The sequence below is a fragment of the Sus scrofa genome, chromosome 5 (genome assembly GCF_000003025.6).
Source record: "Sus scrofa isolate TJ Tabasco breed Duroc chromosome 5, Sscrofa11.1, whole genome shotgun sequence".
Classification (NCBI taxonomy): Eukaryota; Metazoa; Chordata; class Mammalia; order Artiodactyla; family Suidae; genus Sus; species Sus scrofa.
In genome coordinates, this window is record NC_010447.5 from 37,952,192 (window position 1) to 37,974,259 (window position 22,068).

The following is a 22,068-nucleotide window of genomic DNA, read 5'->3' on the forward strand; positions in this document are numbered from 1 at the left end:
GGAAACTCCTAAATTAAATCAATTAGTTAATAAACATGAAAAGATATATATTGTTGCTAATATTCAAATAAAAACAAGATTTGTTAGTAGAAAGGCAAATTATTATGGTCTTACTGGTAGGTGTTTTGTCAGCTTATGTCAGAAAATGTATAAACTGCCTATACTTTTTCATCCTATGACTTCACAGTAGGAGAATAATTACATTCATACAAAAAAGAAATACAGCATCCAGTTTCTCATAAAAAATTGAAAAGAGCCTAGTGCTCTGAACAAATCATTGATTATATAAATTATAACATGGAGACACATTAGATAGTATATAACCATTTTAAATGGTGTTTATTCAAGAATTCACAATCACACTGGAAAAAGAAATTAAGAAACCTTTTTTAAAAAAGAAATTAATGAAAAATTAGCTTTCAGTTTGTTTTCTGATACAGTGCAATAAAGAAATGGCAAGAGAAAAAGTTTTTACTGGAAAAAACTTCCTTTTAACTTCCAACAATAACACAAATGGTAACTTGAAAAGAAAATCCAGCATCAAAGGTATTTAAACCACAGGCACATGCACACACTCTCTTATTCATCTCCTGCATAGTTATATATACATGAATTTCTGCACAGATTCTTACTTGCTAGTTATTTAAGTCTTATATGTGTAGCCCATATGTCATCTGGGTTTTATCTGCCTTGACAGTTCTTAAAATGACAGTTTCTTGACTTACAGGAAATTCCCCCTGCTTAGAGATAGCCCAGGTTTCTCTCTATAATACATACAAATTCCTTCCAGTTGATTTGTTCTAGGGCTCTTTATACGGCTTCTGCATTTCACATGCTCCTCCTACTTTTCCCTGATGTCAGAAGGATGTAAAATACAACCACTGTGCAGTTCTCAAAAAATTAAATTGTAACAAGTATTCTGTGAATTTAGTAACTTTACTCAAGTCTTGGAGATTTATGCAGAGATCACCTTTCTCAGGGCTTATATCTCTTACTCTCACCTCTTCTCCAAAGAGTTAAAAACTTCCTCTCACACAGAATAATTTATTTTTTTCTTTTCTTTTTCTGTCATCTAGGAGCAAATTATTATCCATTCTATAAACAGAACACACCTACGGCTAGGGAAAAAAAAAAAGAAATCCTCCTCTCAGATATGGGCTTGTCCGGTAAGAGCAATTTTCTACCAGATGCAATGTTTATCAAATGTTTTCAACTTTTTATCTCTGGCAGTAGGTGACCCCAGCTTGATAAATCCTAATCCCACGGTTTGCTTATCCTAGCGATAGCAGGTAGTGTGAACATGCAGCTCTGACACTAGACATGCTCCTTTCTCTCTTGCCTTCCTTTCATAGTTGGGAAAGTAAATCCTAACCTTCCCAGACCCTCACGTAGTAAGGGGTGACCCTATGGCCCAGTGTTCACCATGAGATGAAAACCTTGGTTTGTGGGCAGGGCTTCTTCCTGGAAAGCTTGTTAATGAGATGAAATGGCACATTAGCCATCAGTTCTTTGACTTTTCACACTTCTTGTTTGAAAAGGAAATGCAAAATCTGGAAGTTCAACATCAACTCTGACTATACAAAGATGGAAGTCCATGTACAAAAAATGACAGGCCAGGATGACAGGAGCATCCTGAGTCCTAGGTGTTGTTGCTGAACTGCCATACAATCCCAGAACCATCCCCCCGATGAGACAAATAAATATTTGAAACACAAATCCATGTAAGTCTTACGGATGCAGTAGGTTTCCATAAATATGTGATGAAAATGATGTCAGGTTCAATGTTTGTAAAGAAGTGCCTAGTTTCTTTTACTTCATAGTTAAGCTGACCATTCCATTTGTGTCTCATTTTATTTAATTCTTTCCTCATATCCCCAACAAATACTAGCAGTCTTATTACATAAATTTGGTTGATTACCTGATTACTTCTCATTATTAGCATGTAAAAGTATTAATAAATGCATTAGTAATGTAAGGTCATATGTAATAATTACATAATGATTAATTTCATTTCAAATGCAAAAAACTGCACTGACCTACAGAACCTCATAAAACTGTCCTCATTGGTTTACATATTGTTTGTTAGTTATTCCTTGAAGTAGGCTTGTAATAAAAGCAAAAATAAGTCAAAGCCTAATTTGTTATAAGATTCTGATTACATTTGTATGTCTGTCTTGTCAAAATCCCAGTAATTTGAATTATAACAAGGAAAGGGCTAATATCATATTGGGAAGTCAGGCCTCCTCTTCACCTCTAGTTTGCAAAAGAAGTCATCATCAAATCACACAGATGTAATACCACATTCACACCACAACCTATGATGAATTAGATCAGAGATATAATATGTTAATATTAGGAATTTTATCTCCTTTTAGTGTTATAATGTTTCATGTCTTAAATTTTTTTGACCCAGTTACACATACATGTATACATTCTTTTTTCTCACATTACGTCTTCCATCATAATTGACTAGACAGAATTCCCAGTGCTACACAGCAGGATCCCATTGTTGAAATTGACACAAGAAAATCATATTTAGAAAAGGAAGTCAACACAGAACTCATTTTCCTGAAATATATTTTCCAGGAAAAAAAAAAGCCATATTAGAACCTAATATATCTTTGGAAATAATCACGCAATCATACAAGGTGAAATTGAGGAGGGGACGGGATCACCATGTCACCAAGTTGCTCTGTTTGGCAGTATAACCACATAATCCTTACTACCGGGTAAAGCTTTAACCTTCTAATGATTTGATAGTTGAAGAACTTTTGCTCATTTATTTTCTGAGATACTTATTGTTGCTATATTAGCTGAACCCTTAAAATTCTTTCTTCTTATACTAAAATTCCCCTAAGTATGTGTTTAGTGAGATATAAAATGAAGTTTGCACGACAGACATTAAATTAGTTTTACTTTCCCAAAATTATTTTTTTTTCTGTTTAAAGCAGATAATACACAGAAAAGTGTATTCCTGCAGTGTATTCCAGGACTCTAAGAAGAATTAATGTTGCTCTCAGATTATGGTATGTTGTATTCATAAAATGCCCATGGAATATTAAACCTAGAGAAGAGATTGGTTTAGTGGATAATATTTTGATTTATTCACTTTAGTATTTTTTCTCAGTAATACTGTTGAGTTATGTGTTCTTCTTTTGAATTTAAACTAGATTTTAAGGTAATGCTGTCTTATCCAAAAATATAACAAAAATCGTATTAATTTATTTATCATAAGGATCAAAAGTCTTGAATACATACTCACCTCCCAAAGGTTTTGTTCAGTAACAGTTGATCTCCAGGATCAGGTACTTGCAAAACATAATAACTATTTGGGATTCTAAAAGTTTGGCTTAGAATATCAAAAGAAAATCTTCAACAAATTATTACATAAAGTTTATACTATAAACCAGAGCTTCCCAAAACTTTAGCAACAGAACAACTGTATTTCAAGAATGCGTCATAAATATGCCAGGAAATATTATTGGCTATAAAAGTTTCAGAGTAATAAATTAATACTTATACAATAAATTTAGTTTTCAACCATTCAAAATTTTCCAGCATTGAAATAATAATAAAAATGTATTTATGTGACAATTCAATTTCCAACCATCAAAAAAGTAGCTTGTATCTTATGTGATCTCCAGCTATAAATAACTATAACATCGGACAAAATCTATGAGGGCTTTTTTAATGCACTGAACAATGGACAAAGCAGTACTGTGATTTTTAAGAGAAGGGATACAACAATGCTCTAAATACAGGTGCTTTCTTTTCTTGTCCCACGGAAATGAAGCCCAGGTGAAGTAGTGGTATAGCTGAGCTCTGGAAGCAGAGATCAGAAGTCTGTAGGACTGAAGGGGATAAAATTTTCAGGGCAGGTTCCTGGAAAGGAAGAAGTTGAACAAAGGGGCCCGAAAAGTTTCTGTGAGGGTCTACCTGGAGTTTTGGCTGAAGGCTATTCTATGCATGCTTAGAAAGACCCTATTAGACTTGGCAGAAAGAGGTCGTGCTGGACTATGATTAAATGAGATAACAATAGTCAATAAGGATGGAAAATATTGCAATCATGACCCTTTCAGAGATAAGACACATTGCTCAGGATTTCAGGTATTCAACTGAGAGTCTAGAAAGGACATTCCTTTGGGATAGAGGCGATACCCTTTAATTAAGGACAAAATCAAATAACTTACCTTGACAAAGACTAACACCAAGACTAACAGAATTAGTTATAATCCCCAAGTAATTTAACTACCAGCCAAAATAGTTGAAGTACAGGGAAACTTTTACATCCATGATTCTATTCTGTATAGTTCTCTAGAGGTAGATACATAACTATCCACTTATAGAAACCCAGAGAACTTCAATGCAATGAGTGAATCTAATGTGTACACAATGAAAAAAAATATCAAATAGAGGGTGGGGGTCCAGAATGGATTGCCCACTGTGACAAATTACTCTGTATTAAAAATGTATGATATAACATAACTTTAGGAGGTGGGAGAAAAGAGGTGCTGACCTAATAACTTTGGAAATGACTAGATCATAAGACGAAAGAAAATGTACACAAACTTTAGCTGGTGCAGTTTTTTTCCTTGTAATGGTACAGGCTAACAATGTTGAAATATGTATATAAACTTAACAAACAAGTAAATGGATGGTGGATAGTGGGAGCCAGATTTCTCACTGTTGGAATAGGAAGTTACAGATAAGCAAGGGGGAAAGGCTAGAATAAACTAGATATTCCTGCATTAGAGGCAAAAATATCAGTGCACATTCATGTTTAGCTTATATAGGTTCTGAAGGATAGATGTATAAATAACTATAGATATGGTTTATACATGAGTTAGTATATGCACACGTGTCCTAGTTATGTCCACAAGATGTGTCTAGAACCAATGACTCAATAGCAATGAGCAGACATAAAACCCAAATACTGATTTTTTAATATTGTTCTTCAATAAAAGGAACCAAGGCTCCCTGAAGAATAACTGATTTTAAAACTGTGGCAGAATATACAAAATGAGCCTGGAGCATCTTGTAGTGCCAGAAAGTAAGTGCTTAAAACCCAAATTGATGAAGTTAAGTTAAGGGACCCTGAAAGTTTTTCCAACAGACAAAGATGGAACAGGTTTGAGCAGCAAAATAAATATCATAAAATTGGATTAAAACCTAAAGCATATTATAAATATCCATGCATCAATATTAATGTAAAAGATTTAGTAAATAAATAAATTTTAAAGACAAATCTAAAGAGGACGAGTAATTTATGAAGACTCCCCCCTCTCCTGAAGATAGAGTATAATTCCTACCCCTTACTTCCAAAGAGTAAATTATGAAAAGTTTGTGTGTGTGTGTGTGTTTAGTTCACAGTACAGAAACCTTGCAAACATTATCTTAAGCAAGTGATAAACATTAGCATAACCAGTGGTAAATCATGGTGATCATTTTTACCCTTTGTACGCTGTGATCTTCCTCCACAAAACCAAAAGCCTTTTCTAACCATAAGAAGGTCATCAGAAAAATCCCAGTTGAGAGAAATTCTAGAAAATACCTGGCCAGTACTGCTAAAAAGTGTCAAGGTCATCAAAAACAAGGAGAGTCTGAAAAAATGTCACAACCCAGAGAAGCCTACAGAGACATGATGATTAAATGCAAAGTGGTATCCTAGATAAGATCCTGTATTAGGAAAAGGATATTAGGGGAAAACTAATGAAATCTGAAAAAAACATTGAGAGTAGGTGATTATAATATATTAATATTGGTTCATTAGTTATAACAAATGTAGCATGCTAATGTAAGATGTTAATAATAGCCGAAACTGGGTGTGGCAGATATAGAAACTCTACACTACTGCAACTACTTTTCTGTAAGTCTAAAACTATTTAAAAGTAAAGGCTTTTAAAAATGGATATGCAGGAGTAGCGGTGACTGTCCATATTATAGACAGAAAACGCCACACCATGGCTGAAATCACTGAGAACAGAGAAAGAACTACAAAGCAAATGCCCCTCACTTAAATCACCTCCCTACCCCTCCTCAGGTACTTAGGTGGCCTTTGGAAATTAAATGAAGAGAAATAAGAGAGAATTATAGTAGTCCTAAAACTCACTATTTTAAACTGGTAGAAGCTAATTACCTTTAATTGGCAAGATTATGATTTCTACTGGTAAGGGATGGGGAATTTAGAGATATGTGTAGTTCACTTATGGATGATAAAATAATGCTTATTCTGGATTTTGTGGGCAGTCATTAATTTGAAAGTGTATACCTTCTACCCAGACTTCAAAGGAAAAATTGATGAGGAATGCAAAAATGGAAAGTTGAGGGTACTATAGAATGAGAACACTAACGGTTAACCCACTCTGGTAATTCAGTAGATCTCTCCTATTTGTTAGAGGAAGAACTTAAGTAGAGCAACATATGTGCTATAGTCAAACATAAGAAATAGGTATACTGAAGTGACTCAGAATAGTAGAATTAAATATATCTAGTGATATAATTTGAGGCAATAACCTGATGTGCAGGATCAGAAATTCAAGTCTGTGGTGGGAGAAGCAGATTGTAATTTTAAATAGCCCAGTCAACATAGAATTCATGGAGAACACATTGGAGGAAAAAAACTCAATGGATATTAAAAAGCTAACAATACGGATATCTGGAGAAGGATTTTTTGGGTGAAAGGAACAGCCAATGAAACGATACTAAGTCAAAAGTAGCCTGGAATATTCAGAGAACTGCAACCAGACCAATGTGACTTGAAAAGAGCAAGTGAGAGAGAGTAGTAAGTGATGAGTTAAGAGAAATGATGGGGCCTAGATATTGTAGAGTCTTGAAGGACAATGAGTTTTTTAGCTTTACTCTTAGATTGAAAGCCATTGGAAAGCTTTCTCTAGAGGAGTGACATGATCTGACATTTTGACATAATCATTTATCCTGGAAAGAATTTGGCTTGGCTTAAGAAAATATGTGAGGAGTTCCCGTTGTGGCACAGTGGTTAACGAATCTGACTAGGAACCATGAGGTTGCAGGTTAGATCCCTGCCCTTGCTCAGTGGGTTAACGATGCGGCGTTGCTGTGAGCTGTGGTGTAGGTCGCAGATGCAGCTTGGATCCCATGTTGATGTGGCTCTAGCGTAGGCCAGTGGCTACAGCTCCGATTCAACCCCTAGCGTGGGAACCTCCATATGCCGCGGGAGCGGCCCAAAGAAATGGCAAAAAGACAAAAAAAAAAAAAAAGAAAATATGTGAGGAAAACAAAGAAACACTAGAAAGGATTATTATAGAGTACACATACTATAACCATGGATATATTTAACTACATGCATCCTGAAATATATAAAATGTAATTCCATTCAAGGAGACACACTTCCAGGAAATAAGTGGAATAATTGCTTCGATGGATATTACATCTCCCTCCCTATCCCTCTTTTGCCTTCTCTAACTCTGCCAATGATTTCCCCTTCATTAAATAAACATGTGTATATCATCACTGCAAGTAACACTAGTGAAAATTAAATTCTTTAGAGTGTGTTTAGTTATACCAGCACATATGAGGATTACCTTGAAAGAAGTTGGCAAAAAATATAAAGCATTATGGAGTTCCTGCAGTGGCTCAGTGGTTAATGAGTCTGACTAGGAACCATGAGGTTGCGGGTTTGATCCCTGTCCTTGCTCAGTTGTTTGGGGATCCACCATTGCCGTGAGCTCTGGTGTAAGTTGCAGACATGGCTTGGATCTGGTGTTGCTGTGGCTCTGGAATAGGCCGGCGGCTACAGCTCCAATTAGATCCCTAACCTGGGAACCTCCATAGGCTGTGGGTGCAGCCCTGGAAAAGATAGAAAGACTATAGCATTATAGTAAGGGTTGAGATTGTGCCCACATGAAATTACTAAAAATAAATAAAAATCCTTTAACACAATAGTAGATGGGTATTTGGGCAGATAGGGAATATACGACTACCTATTCTGAACTAGAAGTCTAACTTGGCGTTTTAGCTCCTATCCATCTTGTCAAGTCTATTCCCAATTTAATTAATAAAATCTTCAGGCAAGACAGTCCAAGGCAGAACATCTGTATGGACCATATCACATTGAAGGACCATGAAAAGCTCTCATTTTTCTCTCTTGGTGGCCAGAGGCTCAGAGCTTGCACTACTATACGTGTTTAGACTGCCTGGTATAACCATAAGCCGGCCAGTGAAGAAGGAGATATACCCAATAAAGAGCTATGGATCTCTCCCTTCTCATACATTTCTACATGTCAAGAACATTAGAGGCAAGAGGGAGAAAAAAATAACCTAAAATTACATGAGCAACAAGCCATGAACTTTGTTTTTGCTTTTTTCCTAACTAGCCCAAGGTAAAATTGTCTTCTATGGAGAAAACTGAAAGAATCATTAAATTCAAATTTGAGATATAGCTATGAGCAAAAATATCTATTAAGGAACACAATGTATTCTAATAATAAAAAAAAATTTATGTAGTACTTTATAATGTATAAATTTTGTTCTATATTCTACATTTAATATTTACCACAACACTATGAATAAGGCATAAGAAAATCAAATGCAAGTGAAGTTATTGCCATTCTGTGAAGAGATTTGTCTAGAATTGTTGCCTTACATGATAGTCTTCCAGCTATCATTTATATCCTAAAATTATATGTATTTCCATCAGTCTGTGTTACCTTTCCAACTATAGTTAGAGATAATTAATTTAACAAATTTAGCTCAATATTTTAAGTTGCCAACATAATAACAAACCCTAACCTCAATATTGTACTAAGATAATCAGAAATAATGATTTCCTTGGTACTTTCCCTGAAGAGAATAGCACAATTTTTTTTAATGAATGAAAGATTCTTTAAAATCTATAGCAGAACTATCCAATTTATGTTGTTCCTGTTTGAACCTTATGGCTGCACATTGGCAACTTAAAAAGGGAAGCAATGACCAGGAGATACAGAGCTAGAGGAACCTTCTCTTGAAAGTTTATACACATAAGCCTAGGTTTCAAAGTATGGATATGTATATTTCCTTGTGGATCAATTTTTAACCCATAGAGAAAATAACTTCTTTAAAATGTCGTATCAGTGAGTCATGACAACTGAGGCAATGATTTCTTTTTTTTTTTTTTTTTTTGTCTTTTGTCTTTTTTGTTGTTGTTGCTATTTCTTGGGCCGCTCCCGTGGCATATGGAGGTTCCCAGGCTAGGGGTTGAATCGGAGCTGTAGCCACCGGCCTACGCCAGAGCCACAGCAACGCGGGATCTGAGCCACGTCTGCAACCTACACCACAGCTCACGGCAACGCCGGATCGTTAACCCACTGAGCAAGGGCAGGGACCGAACCCGCAACCTCATGGTTCCTAGTCGGATTCGTTAACCACTGCGCCACGACGGGAACTCCAGAGGCAATGATTTCTAAAAGCAGAGTCCAATATTCACAAATTATTTCCATGGAAAAAGTTCTAAAAAACAGCAATTTTCAAAAAAGAAGTAAAACACTAAAATTGGGAGTAGGACATTGTTAATAAAATATTTTAAAAATCATAATTGTAGTAAATCTTTGTGCTAGGAGGAGAAATGTGAATCTACAGAGTTGATAGCATTCTCAATAGTCAATGGACTATAGAGTTTAATATTGTCATTTATTCTTTAAAAAATAAAATATTTTAGTATCTCACTTTACCCATTTCTCATAAAGTTGAATGGTAAGTTTTTGAACTTTGGTCTTATTTTTTAAAATAAGACATGCATTTTAATACCTTTAATGCACTAATAAGATTTCCCCACATATAGGCAATAGATATACTACTTTTACTGTAACTTTAAAACATAATTTAATTTTTCATTCCTCAAGCAATTATATCTATGTTATTCAAAAATGAAGAAAATAAGGCAGATTGATGTAAAGGACTACTTAAAGTCACAGAGAAATATATAGGCAATAATCCCAAATGTACCTATATGTGTTTTACACATTCTACATGTCTGATTCCTATGTTAGAGTGTAAAAATAAAAGATGAAAGTTGAAAAATTAATTTCGGATAATTTTTGAATTATCCATTAATGTATGCATTCATCACTTATATTCTGAGTATGAAGTATGCACCAGGTACTATCCTAGGTGCTGAAAATATAGCAATTACCAAGACAAAGTGTCTGACCTACTGGTACTTATATTCTAATGAGGAGAGAAAGGATAAAATATATAACAAACTAATAACATAGTTGCAGACAGTAATTAGGTATATAAAGAAATTAGGCAAGATAAGGTGAGAGCAAGTGAGAGTAGAGAAAATGATGAAGAAGCTATTTTAGATAAGTTCATTGGAGAAAACCTCTCCAATAATGAAAAGAAACCTGAATATTGACAAAGAGAACTCTGTAAAGATAGGGAGAAATGTATTTCACACTAAGTGAATAACTACTTAAATTATCTGAGCTGAGAACAAGCTTGTCAAACAACAGCAAAAAGGACATTATGGATGGAACATGGTGGGTAAAGGTCAAGAGGATGGCACTGGAAAGGAAGCCAATTACCATATTATATGGGATATTGTAGGCCTAAGTAAAGAGTTGAGATTTTGCAGTAAATTCCAAGGAAAAATATTAGACGTTTAAGTAAATGTGTGTGTGTGTGTATGTGTGAGAGAGAGTGATTCTGGCTATTCTAGGTAAATGAATTATAGAGAGGACCATGTAGAAATAAAGATACCAATTAGGGGACTTTGCCGCCACTGAGGTGGGACATGATGGTAGTGTGGTAATGATGGTGATGCTGCTTCAAGCACTGAAAAATGGCATGATTTGGCATTGATTTTGATGTCAAGCCCACAGGATGTCATCAGATGTATAGAGACATAATTAATAGAACTCGAGTGAGCTCTAGATTTTTAGATTGACTATCTGGTTGAACAGTATGAATGAGGACAGGAAAAATAGGAAAAGCATTTTTTTTCTAAGAAAGGTGGAGGGAAGCGTCAAAATTTGTCCTTAAGATATATATATATAACTATGTTTAAGACACTCAGTAGGTTAATGAGGTTATTTAATCCATGCAAGAAGGTAGACATTCCACTCTGGACCCAGTAAAGTGACTGGAACTCAGGATCTTCTTCTTCTTCTTCTTCTTTTTTTTTTTTTTTTTTTTTTTGTCTTTTTGCCTTTTCTAGGGCCACATCCTGTGGCATATGGAGGTTCCCAGGCTAGGGGTCTAATCGGAGCTGTAGCCGCTGGCCTACGCCAGAGCCACAGCAACACCAGATCCGAGCCGTGTCTTCCACCTACACCACAGCTCACGGCAACACCAGATCCTTAACCCACTGATGAGGCCAGGGATGGAACCCACAACCTCATGGTTCCTAGTCACATTCATTAACCACTGCGTGCTACCATGGGAACTCCTCAGGATCTTCTTTAGGAATTGTTTGAACAAAAGAGAAATCAGATTCTTACTCTGTTTTAAACACACATATGAGTGTCTGCTTAAATATATACATTGAAATAATCAGAAAGGAAAATTCAACCAGTATTTAGAACTCTCTTGAGTTTAAAAAAACTTTTGATTAAATTCCAGAATGGTGTGTCAGAGTAAGTATGCCTATATTTATGTGTTTACTAAGTCTGGGGAAGCTGTTTCACCAAAATATCTCTTGACGTATTCTATATCTTCTGATGGCGATGGGTGAAATTCCATTTACAGTATATTACATTATGTTATTATTATTATTTTTTTTGTCTTTTTTTTGCTATTTCTTGGGCCACTGCCTCGGCATATGGAGGTTCCCAGGCTAGGAGTCGAGTCGGAGCTGTAGCCACCGGCCTACGCCAGAGCCACAGCAACGCGGGATCCGAGCCGCGCCTGCAACCTACACCACAGCTCAGGGCAACACCGGATCGTTAACCCACTGATGAGCAAGGGCAGGGACCGAACCCGCAACCTCATGGTTCCTAGTCGGATTCGTTAACCACTGCGCCACGATGGGAACTCCCTTACATTATGTTATTATTGTGCTTCCTTATATTTATTCCAAGTAACATCACATTGTACCACAAGTTTTAAAAAGTATTTTACGTTATTATTTTATAGACATAAATTCACTTTTCGTGGGAGATTAATTGCACATAATTATTTTTAATGAAGTAATGTGAATATAAATCGAACAAACTTCTTTCTATAGGAAAAGCTACAAGCTTTTCTTCCAAACACGCTACTTGCTTTCAGTAGACTAAAAAGGTGTTAGAAAGATTGTTAAAGATGAAGGGAAGGAAATCTAATTAAGACCAGATTTTTGACCTGTGGACTTGATTGGGAATGATTTCATTCATTCCCAACAAAAGATATTCCTCTCAGCATGACAGAATCAAACTATATGGGGAAAAAATGGTGATTCCGCTGTCCATATTAAGAAAACGTTGAAAACAGATGTTTTCAGCAATTTGAACAAAGCATTTGTCAAAATTTTTCTTTAAAAGATCCCAATTTAAATTTAATGGCTATATGAGGATATTCTCTTGTATACATTTCAATAAATTAAGATATGTGCCATTCTATCATTTAAACCAACATACGTATTTTAAAAGTCTCTTATGAAGACTGTTGTTTATTAGGTAACTGTTACCAGACAATCAATCTTTATTTAGAAAGCTGTTTTTATTCACATCACATCTTAAAGGCTGCAGAATAAAAGGCATAAAAATACCAATGACAGATAAAACAGAGAAAATTGCTCTGAACAAACTCTTCTAGAATAGCGTGGTGCATATAAATTATGAAAACACTAAAACTTGATCAAAAGAGAAAGTCTTTAACTTTCATTTAAATGCATGAACAGATGTGGCAGACCTAATGTCAATGGATAAATGGCCCCAAAATGTGGAATATGAGAACGAGATCTCTGAATGTTTTTAAACTCATGCCAGGCATGGCTGGATTCCTTTAACAATAAATGAATCAAAGACCTAGAGTTCGTGTAGGGCAGTTGTCTGTCAAGGTTTATAGGACTTTGACCACAAAAGGTTTTACTAGTGCTGTTTAAAAAATAAAAATCACTTAAAAATTAATTTGCTCTTCCCAGTTACCTGTGCATAAAAAGCCAAGTTGAGCCTCACTTCAAAAATGAGTACCATGTCAATTCACTTTGAATTATGTCTCCAATTTTAATCTTATATTTTATTCTTACAGCTAAAACACTATAAAAATTTGTTTGTAACTCTACAACTTCAACAGTCCCTTAGTGTAGCCTGGTTTGTGTGTGTGTGTGTGTGTGTGTGTGTGTGTGTGTGTAGTGTGAAAACATGTTGTATTTTCTGGTAAAATTTTAAGGCTTGATTAATGTGATCAGATGTTATAAGTAAACAAGAAGCTTGAATTCTATAGAAGCACCTATCAAGGCAGCATACATTCCCATAAATATACAAGGTTTGTTACGACAGTTGCCAGAAAAAGATTGAAAGATTATATTTAAAAATACAATTTAAAACCTTAAAAACTTTAAGAGCAGAAAACAGTTTCTTTTGTAGAACAAATATTAATTGTGTTTTTAAAGCAAATGATTATGTAATCTTGACTGTGGATGACAACTGAAAATCATGTAGCGCTTTATCTTCAAAAAACTTTTATTTAAATATTTCATTTTTCTGTCATTCCATGAGGTTTTACTGACTGCAACCCAAACAAATCCTATCAGTTTGATTCCTCATATATTTACCACAGTTTTTCCTTTCCTCCATCTTCAATGCTATTGCATTAGTTCATGAATCTATGATTTCTTACCTGGACTACAATTATCTACAAGTTACCCTTCCTGCCCATGGTTTTATAGCATTCCGTTTTATCCTCCAGACAAGCTTTCTAATATTAAAATCTCTTAAAAAAAAAAACCTTCAATAACTACAAAAAAAAATTTTTATGGCCACATCCATGGCATATGGAGGTTCCAGGGACTGAATCTGAGCCACACCTGGGACCTATGCTGCAGTCTGGATTCTTAACCTGCTGCACCACAATGGCAACTCCGACTACAAATCTTTTTTTCCATCCTCTTCTTCATTCCATCCCCAGACTCTAGACACTTTTTCCTCCACTCTAGATATAAGAAATAACTTAAAATATAATGAATACAATGTTATTTCATACCTCTATACTCTCCTTTGTGTACTTCTCTCCACCTAAAATGTTCTTCATGCCACCTGTAGCTACTGACAAGAAATATGTATTCCTCTTCTAAGTCCTAAACAGTCACATTTCCACAAAACTTTCCCTTATCTGCACATAGAACAACCACTCCATTTTGAGAATGCCTACTGAATTCTATATACATTTCTATCAGAGCTCTCATAATCCTTAATTGTATGAGTTTATGTTTATCCCTTTCTCTCCACTAAGCAGCTCCTTGAAAGAAAGATTGGACCCCTTTATCCTTGTGCCTTAAGTTTCAAACACTATGGAAAAAAGACTTCAATATTTACCGATTATAGGAATAAGTGTTTGAAAACCAGGATCATTTGAGTTCAAAGACTAATAATTCCCCTTTATCACTATAAAAATATGATATGTTTACTGAATACTTACTTAATGCCCAACATTCTTTTAAGCAATTTACGTTTTATTTTAGTTTCATGATTCCTTATAAGGAAAGCACTATTTTAATGTCCATTTTACAGATGATGTAACAAAGTCTGAGCTGTTACTAGAATTTCCTAGGGTCACACAAATAGTATGTGGCTCAGGCTATAACTTCAGACTCCCATTTTACTGCTATTTATGCTTTTACAACAAAAACGAATATAGCAAAAGTTATAACTGGAAAACACTAAGGAGTAGCTATAGCGAATTTTCTCTTTTGAACCTTAATGCAAGGAGTTATTGGCATCAAATCAGAAACCAGTAAGATCTTCCTTTCCTTTCTCCCATTTCTTGTCTTCTTCCAAGTTGTTGTTTCTTTAAAAAAAATCTACATTATACAGTGAGATTCATATAGAATTATAGTGGATTCTGTGCAGGGAAAAGTAAAAAAAAAAAAAAGAGTATATCTTTGTCAGCTTGCAAACTGCCTAATTTAAGGCTGAAACCATTAACTTGACTGTCTCTCCCACATCACCAAGTATCGAAATGTGCAGTAGCAAAAGTTTCACTTTCTTATTTCAAGTGTAAAAGAGAAGTTTAGAAAATAATGTTTATTTTTCTCTTAGCTCATCTTGATTTAAGGGTATATATATTTTTGCCTTATATTCTATGCTACACTTTGTTTATATATGTAGGATTTACGGAAGCAAGCTTTTTTTTGGGGGGGGGGAACACCACCTTGTTGTTTTCTTAAAACTCCTAAGGAAAAATTACCACGAACTAGAGGTAAGCACATGAAGCTATATCTACAGAAACATATGCTTGAGTTCAAAATAAACAGAAAATGCAGGCACACAGGGAAAAACTACAAAATAACTCTAGGAATCTGACAGCTGATCTAAAGAAGCCTTAAAGATCATCTATATTCGACCAGAAGAGAATTTCACTGCAGAGTATTGTTTTGAGGGCACATGCCACTTGTGTGTTTTAAAATAAAGCTTTTTTAAATAAAAGTCAATACATTTACTTATATATGAATGCTTGAGAATTTTTGTGGGACGCAGTATTCCCAAAGAAAAACAAACATAACATAAAATACAGAAATATTATATAATTTTTTAAAACTGAATTAAAACCACTAAATCTAACTTGCCTAAGTTGATTATTTTTTGCGTGTTTCTTCTTTCTTTTTTGTCATTAATGTTTAACCCTCAATATATCAAGAAAATGGTCACCATTATTTGCTATCCAGATCCAATGGACTCTTCTAAAAAATTTTTGTAATTTAGTAAATAATTCACAGAAGTGAGAATAAAAAGATAGTCGAAACAACTATATTGAAAATTTTAAAATAAATTTAAACATTATAAACCTTTTTGTAACAGGTAAATTTTGGCATACAAACATCATGAAAAACAAAAAATATATCACATCTTCTGTTAGCAAAATAGAGTAGCACTTATCCTTTCTGCAAAACTTTGCTGACGAAATCTTTCCTATTTTAACGACCACTGGATAAAATTTATATCCTCTCTCTGTTCTCAGCGATATATTATTCATGTTTCTATTCTATAAAATTCATCTAAATATTGTCATATAAATACTCATTGTCTCATTATGCAAGATTCCACTCACATGATCCATTTCAGATCCATAATCCATTTCACCATCATCATTAGAGGACTGTTATCTGTCTCTTTGAATTTATCTTCTGATTCATCTAATTAATTTATCTTCTGATTCATCTAATAACTGTGAAACATCTTCCTCTGTTAATTTTCTTCTTTATGCTATTATTAAGAGTAGAAAATAAAATATTCTGAATTCTCAATTGTGTTCAATAAAAGCTAAAAGCGAATTATAGAAACGATGCCTCCAGTTTTCTCATATACACTCTGGAAAGACAATGCAATGTTTGGGGCAACAAAATAATAAAAATGAAGAACAACAATAATTCTTTCACTATTATTTTATCCTTCTAACAGAACTATAGCATAAGTTTACCTTATGAGCTATACAGTAAATATTTTAGGCTTACAAGGTATATGGTTTCAGTTTCAATTACTCACTCTGTCATTAAGGCAAAAGAAGGCATGGACAATACAGAAATAAATGTGACTGTGTTCCAGTGCAACTTTTTTCATAAAAACAGACCGTGATCTTGATTTTGTGATCCGCATATCTCTGTGAACCTAGATGTTTACACTATTTGTCTTTTTTTTTAATTTTTACCTTTCAAACCACATCTAGGAATAATGGATGATTGAGAAAAGTCTTTGTAATGATGAAATAGAGAAATGTTTCAAGATAGCAAAAAAAAAATAAGATCACTAATATCCAATAACTTAGTTCAGATTTAGGGATATGTCCAGTGGATACACAAGACAGAAAGAGATTTTTTTCTATTTAAAATAATTAAATTTTCACTTTGTTCTTTGAGGAGTCCTAAGACAAAAACATAAGTTATAAAATATCAGATTGACAAATAGTTGGCAGTAGTCAAAAATAAAATTCAATTCTAAAAATGTTGCAGTAGTCTGATGGTGTGTTAAGCAGCAAAGATCTCCTATGTACATCGCATTTTGCTAAATGCAAATGATGGCACCCTCATCTATGTTTGTATTTTCCACACTCATCTATGCTTCTCTTTGATGCAAGGCTAGGCACCTGAAGCAGGTAAGAACCACCCAAGTCAGGAAGAAAGAGAAAAATATTTGAGAGCTTTAGTAGGAATTTGTTTACAGTTGACTAAAATAAAATTCGAATAGCAGTGGGAGCTGGCTAAGAAAATGAGTGGCAAAAGTAGATGACAATGTTCATAAAGAATGAGGACTGGTAAACTTAGGGGGAAGATAAGGTAGGAATGATATTTTAGGAAATATTAAAAAATAAGGCTATAAGGCAACTAATGACCTCTGAGAATGGGGACAAATCAAGTTTCTGGAATTCCTTTGGGAAATGAAAAGCAAGAGCAGTTTCAGATAAATGAAAAGAAAAAAAGAGATAATATGAAATGAGTTTAAGTCCAAAAAGAGAAGCTAGAGTTACTTTAATTCAAAAAATGTGCAACTAATATGTGAGAGACTTCTGAGAGACTCTCTTGTGAGTACCTAAGTTGGCTCTTAATTTTACATTTGCCAGGATTTTTGCAAGAAAATTAATCTCTCACTTGGTGGCAACTGCCAGATGCCTGTCTGTGGAACATAAGAAGTAAAAGCATCCCACCCACCGGTCTAACAGCTTGACTTAAGAAAATATGAGACAGCTCTTGATGTGAGAAGATAAACAAAAACAAACCTAATGGACATTAGTCAAATTAGAAAAAAAAAAAGTATGTTCAATTAATTACATGAAAACTTTTCTATAACTTGAAAGCAAAGAACTATGGAAAAATAAAGAAAAAAGATAGAAAAAAACAATGTTGCACTGAACAGTTTAAAACCAATTTGGTGAAAAACTTCTAAAAATAATAATACTTTTAGGCAAGAAAAACTTTTTTGTGAAGATTTGATTCTTAAAACTGGAAATACATTTCTAAATTCTGTTTACAACCTTTTGTGGAATGCATGGTTTATTAATCTGAAAAAATGCTCTTTTTGAAATTCTAGCATAAGTTTGAATAAAAGATGAAACTACAATAAAAAAAGAAATTCTAGCATAAAAAGAATAAAGAGAACATTGCGGAAAGAATGATTTTATAAGTTTAGCATCCTGCGGATAAGCAAAGAATGCTTTAAAATATTTTATGTCTTTGGCCACTGGTACATGCTACATTGGCAGTAAAGTTTTGATGTATTATTATGTATTAATGCTGACTCAATTTTTTTTTCCAAATGCATTATAGGAAGTAGTCATTACTAGTGGTTTTGCAATAAAAAAGTACATATTGTAGACACCATGTGTAATAGCAAGCAAATCAGTAGTTAGAAGCCCTGACATCTAGTTCTAATTTTGCCACAATTTATTTACCACCCCTGGCCTTCGTTTCTTTATCACACTCAAATATATTATTTCAAACTTCTCCTCCTTTTATTACACTGATTAAAAAAAAAAAGCCAAATTTTTTTTCTCCATGATTCCTATGTTTAGATGTTACTTTCGATTGGTTTACTCTCATGTTTAAAAGCAACAGAAGGCATGTTTTCCTAATCAGGACAAGCCCAAACAACAGTTTATATCATGATAGAAACTCCTAATCAATTCTAGGGGTTACATTTCTGAAAAGTATTATGCTTGGTAAAACTAGATTTAGCAAGATCAAGATCTAAAGTATATATATTAGCAGGGGAGGAAGGCAATCGATACTATGGTCATTATATATATCTAAAAAGGGATGTAATAGAAGTTCCAGAAGCATCTATGTCTAAAAGAAACCTGGGATTTGTCAGCATTATAAACTTATTCTAGTAGATGAACTTTCTTTAGATCATCTTCATTTTCAAGCAATATTGCTACAGTATCCTGATCTTCAAAGATATATTTTTATAATAATCAAGGCTTTAATTAGAAAAAAAATGCATGTTTTTTAAAGTAAGGGTTTTTTTATTCTGCTCATATTAGATTGAAATTGAGTGTCTTTGAACTTGTATATATTATTCTTTTATTCTCAAAATTCTCTGCTATGTAACTGTTCCATATTAAAGGAAACTAAATAAACATAATAAGTAAATGCAATATGTAATCCTAGATTAGATCCAGGGAAAAATACGATAAAGGACATTATTGGGACAATTTTCAATATTTGAATATGAATGATATTTTAGATTTAAAATATTAGTCAATTCCTAAACAAGTCAAAATCATAAATCCAATCATTGTATTGTGGTGATACAAAAGAATATCTGTTACTGACCTATAGATTAGGAAAAATAATAGTCCAGAACAGTTTGTGATAAGAAAACCTCAGTGAGAAGAGGGGAGTGAAGAGGTAGAGGATGAGAAGAGAAAGAGAAGGAGAATGTAAAGCAGCAATGTGTGAAGTAAATTTAGGTGAGGAGTAGGTATACAGAATATATATATATATATATATACACATATATATATATATATACACACATATATATGTATAGAATTTGTAATACTTTCAGCTCTTCTGTAAGTTCAAAATTCTTTTAAATAATAGTTTTTATTTCATTCATTATTTTGGCCACACCCACAGCATATGGACCTTCCTGAGCCAGGGACTGAACCTGCACCATAGCAGTGGTGAAAGACACTGCAGTGACAATGCAAGATTCTTAACCCATTGCACCACAAGAGAACTCCTAAAATAAGGGTTTTTAACGTCTATGTTAATTTTTGTAATATCACACCCATATTGCCTAATAAGAAATAATTTTCAGCGTCCAAGTTTACATTTTTCTGAGCACACCCTTATATCCATGTATAAAAAGGTAAACAGATATCCTTCTCTTCACTACCAGGCAGACTCTTTCACATAGGTAGGGGCCAGCAATTATAACTTAAGTAATAGCTTCTAACCTTCAAGGCAGCAGCATCATATACACTTGAAAAACACTTATATAAACCTTTGCCTGTACATACAAATAAATGGAAATAATTTCAGAGAGCCCTTTCACAAATCAAAATGATTCTGAACAACTGATATATCAAAAGATCAATTTTTTAAAACATTGTTGGAGTTTCCGCCCTGGCACAGTGGGTTTAGAATCGACTGCAATGGCGTAGCTCACGGCAGAGGTATGGATTCGATCCCTTGCCAATGCAGTGAGTTAAATGATCCAATGTTGCCGCAGCTGGGCTCTGGCTGCAGCTGCAGCTTGGATTGAATCCCTGGCCCTTGAACTTCCATATGCTGTGGATGGGACCACAAAAAGAAAAAAGAAAAGACTTTGTTATGCTAAGTAGTGAGATTGTTATTTTAGATTAGCGTATTACACTCCTTACTACCTATAGTTAGCTCAGGATTACAAGGTTTTTGTTCTTTAGTAAATGGTAGGCCAGAGTTGTCATAAATGCCATCATTCACTAAGGCACCTTGATTTCACAGTTTAGTAGGGCAGATTCAAATCGTAAATTTATTTTTGACATTGAAATTTTAGCATGACACCCTTATCTAATATCAAATTTTGGCATCTCAAAATCTCATGTAAGGCATGATAATTGGTTTTTAAACACAAATCCTGAAAAATGGCTTTCACCAGAGGATGAATCTGAAATTTCAAGCTGGTCATGCCTGGGAGGACATGTGAGTGTTTACTGTTGAGTTATGACACATGCATATTTCTTTTAAGAAATTACTGACAAAAAAGGTAAAATACTATATTGCTTATTTCTGACATAAAGCATGGTCCTGTTTATAAGAGAAGACAATATGGTCAAATATGGTCCCCTCTCTCTCTCTGATTTACTATCCACTCACCTTAAAAACCTGGGTAAGTAAAGAAAAGCAAGTAAAGTTTTAACTAATATTTTATAGATGAAAATTGATTTCATAGTATTCAAAATTGCTAGATAAAAGAATTTCCCATAGTGGCTCAGCAGAAATGAATCCCAACACTAACCATGAGGTTGCAGGTTCCATCCCTGGCCACGCTCAGTGGGTTAAGGATCTGGTGTTGCCGTGAGCTGTGGTGTAGGGCACAGATGCAGCTCAGATCCTGTGTTGCTGTGGCTGTGCTATGGGCCAGCAGCTGTAGCTCCAATTCGACCTCTAGCCTGGGAACTTCCATATGCTGCAGGTGTGGCCCTAAAAAGCAAAAAAAAAAAAAAAAAAAGAAAGAAAAGAAAAAAAGAAAAAAGTTCTAGATAAATTAAAATCTTCAACTAAAAATGATCATCTACAGGCAAGATAGATGTTAGACAAGATCTTTATAACACCCAGCTGGTATTCAGTAGATGTGGAGGTGTTTCAATATGCTCTAGGTAGTAGAGCAGATTAGTTGGGGGTAAGAAAACCCTCAGGAGACAACTTTTGAACTTTGTGGGCCAATGCATAATAACTGACTTGACCCTTAATTTGGTGAAACATTTCCTCAGATTTCTTGATTCACAGAAATTTAGTTTTTAAGGGAACATTCAGAAAGCATGAGTCCAACTACCTATTTTTCATAAATGTGAAAGTGACCTTCTTGCCAAAGGTCACTTGAAAGTTAGTGGCAGAGGAGTTCCCGTCGTGGCGCAGTGGTTAACAAATCTGACTAGGAACCATGAGGTTGAGGGTTCGATCCCTGCCCTTGCTCAGTGGGTTAACGATCCGGCGTTGCTGTGAGCTGTGGTGTAGGTTGCAGACGTGGCTCGGATCCCGCGTTGCTGTGGCTCTGGCGTAGACTGGTGGCTACAGCTCCGATTGGACCCCTAGCCTGGGAATCTCCATATGCCGCGGGAGCGGCCCAAGACCAAGAAATAGGAAAAAGACCAAAAAAAAAAAAAAAGAAAGAAAGTTAGTGGCAGAAAGAGGACAGCAACTCATCTCAGTTCTTTTGGTTTTGGCTTCCAGGTCTGTCCCTGAATTCATTCTGCTGTCTTAACCTTTTATTT